Here is a 5,000-nt window from a genome sequence, read left to right as displayed (position 1 = left end):
TCCCTACGGCACCTCAGTGTTCGATGTCAGTTTCATGACGGCGGAGGGGTTGGAATCCTTCTGGTCCCGTCATGAGCTGGCACGGGCATTGCCCCAGTGGCAGGGTTTCGCCGTTCAAGCCGTTTCGAGGCAGAATGAGGTCATCAAGAGAGTGACCATTTTGACCAATAATGAGTCACTCTCTTGCATTGACATAATGACCTGGGTGGAGAGACATGGCGAGGTCAAAGGAATGCCCCAGAAAAACCGGGATGAGCATGGGATCTGGTCTGGGGCCTGGACCTTTTCCGTAAAATTAAAGGTCCAGGGGAACTCGGTGTCTCACATGCCCTCCTCTGCTTTCCTGGGGAGGGACAGGATCTTGGTCTTTTACCAGGGGCAGCCGAAGGTCTGTCACAAGTGCGGCAGCCCCACACATTTTAGCGCCCAGTGTAAGGAGAAGAGGTGTGCGCTGTGTGGGGCTCTGGGCCATCTTGCCGCCACGTGCAAGGACATAAGGTGCAACCTGTGTGGTGACCTTGGTCACCCCTTTAGCCGCTGTCCGCGCTCCTTCGCTAACCTGGTCTTTAACCCGGTGGCGCCTGGTCTGGCTAGTGGCAGTGGTCAAGGTCACGGTGTCGCTGGGGAAGGGGCTGGTGAGGATGGAGGGGTGATAGGGTCGAGGAAGGTAAGGACCCTGCCTTCTTCCAAATTTAGGAGGCAGGAGTGCCGTCGACTTGAGAGGGAGCAGGAGGGGCCCCAAAGCCATGGGGTTCAGTCTGCCGTCCCTCAGGAGGCTGGCATGTCTGCGGAGGCCCTTGGGGATGGTGGGGTAGAGGAGGAGATCAGGAGACTGGTCAGGAGGAGAGGAGAAGCCCCCTCTAGTGAGTCCTCATACTATGGTAGTTTGGATGAGGACGAAGTAAAGGGGCAAGATAAGAGAAAAGACACTGGTAGGAAGGCCCTGTATAAGACCAAAGGGGCCCCGTTAAAAACATCCAAGACCGGCCAGATCCCAAAGGAGGGTTTGACTGGCTCCCCCCTGATAGGGCTCTCCAACCGGTACCAGGCCCTTCGGGAGGACATCTCCTCCTCTTCGGAAGAAGGGGAGGGCGAGGGTGAGGTACCGGTGCGAAGGTCGGGTCCTTCGGGAGGTGCTGGACCCTCGAACCAGGTAGTGGGCCGAATACCTGAGGAAGGGGTTGTCACGGCACTGGTGGACAAAGGGGGAGGTGGGGAAATGGGGGAGGTAGTGGGGGAGGGGGATGGGAGTGTAAATAATATTGTTAAAAATGTTGTGGACTCACTTTCTCCTCTTTTGGTTCTAGATGGAAAAGACCTTTCCAAAGGCATGGATCTCTCGGGTGCGAGTCTCAAGAGAGGCAACGAGGATTCCCCGGACCCAGATAGCGACGGGCTAACTGGGGGAGGGAAGAAGCTAGCGGTCGACCTCGATCACTCTTGATGGCGGTACCTACTCCGTTGACCCTGGCGAGTATTAATGTCGCCAGCATTAGGTCAGATGCGGCCAGATTCACGGCCTTTGATTTTCTCGGCCGGGTTGAGGCCGATGTTTTATTTTTGCAGGAGACCAGGGTGCCAGACCTGGCATCTGTCCATATGGCCAGGAAGGAGTGGAGGCATGGGCCATCTTACTGGTCTCTTGCGGCCGAGCCGTATAGCGGAGTAGCTGTCCTTTTCAGGACGGCGGAGGTAAAATGCCGACGAGTAATCGAGGTAGAAATGGGGAGGTGTCTGGTCCTGGACGTCTTCATGAAGGGGCAAGAGCTTAGGCTCATAAACATCTATGGTCCACAAACCAAGTGGGACCGCAAGTGCCTCTTTATGAAGATCAAGCCTTTTCTTTTTACCAGCCGCCAAGTGGTCTTTGGAGGAGACTTCAATACGGTTGTGAGACAGAAGGATCGGAGGGGCTCCAAAGACAGGCTGGGCTATGACAGCGTCGCTTTGAATAGCATAGTCAGTGAGGCTCGTCTGGTGGATGTCCACATTAGGCACACCCCGGACCACAGTGGTTTCACATACCATAGGGGTAGTCAGATTAGGTCTAGAATAGACAGGTTTTATTTGAAGGAGGAGGCTGTCTCCTCACCACTTGTGGTTGTGGAGGTAGAATTCTCCGATCACTGTTTAATTGTTTTTTCTTTGAACGTTGCAGAGACCCATCGGATGGGAAGGGGCTTTTGGAGATTGAATTCGGCACTCCTGGAAGAAGCGGACGTCAGACAGTCCTTTGAGGATTTTCTGCAGAGCCAGGTACCCCTTTTGGGCCTTTGTAACAGTAAGTCAGAGTGGTGGGAGATGCTCAAGAAACGCGCGGCAAAATTCTTCCGCCAGCTTTCCAACTTTAGGAGCCTGGCCGGACACTGTCTGTACCAGGACCTAAGAAGGAAACTCGAGCAGCTGGTCTCGACAGGGGGTAGCCGTAAGGATATCTCCTGTGTGAAATCATTGCTCAAGAGGTGTCAGTACGATAGGCACACATCCTTAGTTTTTGAGAGGGATTTCGGGAAGTATCGCTCGCCTGACCCTTACAAGAACTGTAGGATGTCAGTGGATTGCAAGTATGTGGCAGGACTGATCGACAGTACGGGATCCCTGAACAGGTCCAAATCAGGGATTCTGGAGGTGGTCAGATCCTTCTACTCACACCTCTTGAGTAAGAAGGAACTAGATCGAGACAAGATGTCGGCTTTCCTGGCTGAAACCATTCCGGAGCCAGGGATAAGCCCCTCTCTTGGCGTTTTGACAGAGGAAATCAAGGAAGGGGAAGTAAAGAGGGCGATTGAAGGGCTTGCTCTTAAGAAATCGCCGGGACCGGATGGCTTAACGTCCGAGTTTTACAAGACCTTTGGGGAAGCTTTGATTCCCCTCTTGACTGGGGTTTTTAATGAGTGTCTATCCTCGGGCACTCTACCAAAGTCAATGTGTAGGTCAGCCTTGATTCTGTTGTCAAAGGGTAAAGATCCGTCCCGTGTTGAGAACTGGCGTCCCATAGCGCTTCTCAATACGGACCGGAAGATTCTGGCTAAGATACTGTTCAACAGGTTGGTCGAGTTTGCACCGCGGCTCCTTTCGGGTGTCCAGCACTGCACTGTCCCGGGTCGTAGCACCTTTAGTGCTGTCCTGGGTGTCAGGGAGGCGGTGGAGCAGGGCAGAGCTGGGCACTGGAAGGGGTACATGCTGTCCTTGGATCAGGCAAAAGCGTTTGACAGAGTTGATCATGAGTATCTCTGGTCCACCCTTTTGAGATACGGTCTGCCTGGGGGGTTTGTGAATTGGCTGCAAACATTGTATGCAGGGGCTGAGACTTTCCCACTGGTGAACGGTTGGGTTGGTCGTCCTTTTGGGGTGGACTCTGGTGTCCGTCAGGGTTGTCCTCTTAGCCCGCTGCTATACGTGTTCGCGATCGACCCCTTCCTTGTGAGGGTTGACCGCGGGCCGTTGGTGGGTGTGAGGATGGACTTGGCGGTCGAGGAGTCTGCCGTAAGGACGATAGCGTACGCCGACGATGTCACTATCTTCGTCTCCTCGCAAGGGGAGGCGGAATGGGTGATGTCTGAGGTAGATCGCTACTCGGACGCGTCTGGGTCCAAGATCAATCTGGATAAGTGCGAAAGTCTCTGGTTGGGAGTGGGGGACCCAGATTTTTGTCTCCCAGACACCCTCCCTGTGCCCCAAGACACTGCAAAAGTTCTGGGCATAGATTTCGGCGGAGGAGACTATCCTACTCAAAATTGGGAGAGCAGACTGCAGATTGCCACCAAAAAGGTGAACCAGTGGAAAGGTTGGACTTTGACCTTCAGGGAAAGGATCAACTTGGGCAAAACATACCTGCTCCCGTTGTTTATTTATCTGGGCAGCATTTGTATCTTGCCAGAACCCTTCTGGACACGAATCTACAGCCTGTTTTTCCAACTGTTGTGGGGAAACAGGCTGAACCTAGTTAAGAGAGAGGTGACTTACCTAACAAGGAGACAAGGAGGGTTGGGTATGGTCAACCCGGTAGTGTTCCTGGTGGACACCTTTCTTAAATGTAACGTGGCAATCCTCTACAAAGAGAGGGCTCCTTTGTGGGTAGTTTCATGCAAGGTGTGGTTTCAGCCGTTCTTCCAGGAATGGGAGAACGGAGGGCGAGTGAAGGATCTTCGATCGCAGCGGGGGCATCTCCCGGCTTACGTTGCCCCGGTTCTGAAGGTTGTCCGCCGATGGTGTCTGGAGAAGGATGAGGTGATTGCGCTGCCGAGGAAACTCCTCGACAATAGGGTGATCACCTCCTATTTCCAGGCATCATTGGCCCTCAAGGACTGCCCAGGTAGGGATCTGAGGGAGGGACTAACATTGTTGAATTCAAATAGGATCCCCCAGAAGTATTGGGACTTGACCTGGCGCTGCTTCCATGGTAAGTTATATGTGAGGGGAAATTTGAAGTACAGGAACTCTGATGAAAGGGATTGTCCCCGGGAGGAGTGTGGCGACACGCTGGAAAGCATGGAGCACTTCCTGCTTCAGTGTCCCCTCAATATAGAGGTGTACAAACAGGTGGGAATCTCCATCGGGTGGCCAGAGATGGAGAGCCTCTCCTATGCTGAGTGGGCCTATGGGGCGTACAGAGAAGTTGGTAACAGGGACCGATGCACTTTATTCCTAGTTAGTGCAGTGGTCAGGTTCTACACGTGGAATGCACGGTGCCTAGTTTCGACGGGAAGAAAGACCCTCCAAAGGGGTGAGGTATGTAGTAACATCCTTGGTGACCTGGTGAAGGTGCGCTCTTTGGAGTTTGAAAGACTGGGTGCACGTAAGGCCTCCCGCCTATGGAGGGGTTTTTCTTTTGACGTGCCCTAGTCGTTCAAGCTTCTTCCTGGTGTAGGGCTGTATTTCAATCACCCTAGCCTTTTGTTTTGAATTATGATGTGGATGTTAAGGCTTGAGGACACCGAACCAGCGTACTCTTGAGACGAGGTGGTGGGTAGGTAACGAGATTGGTATGGGTTGTTATG

The sequence above is a fragment of the Rhinoderma darwinii genome, unplaced genomic scaffold, assembly GCF_050947455.1.
Source record: "Rhinoderma darwinii isolate aRhiDar2 unplaced genomic scaffold, aRhiDar2.hap1 Scaffold_795, whole genome shotgun sequence".
Lineage (NCBI taxonomy): Eukaryota > Metazoa > Chordata > Amphibia > Anura > Rhinodermatidae > Rhinoderma > Rhinoderma darwinii.
The sequence above is the reverse complement of the archived record's forward strand: the minus strand, read 5'-3'. Positions refer to the sequence as shown.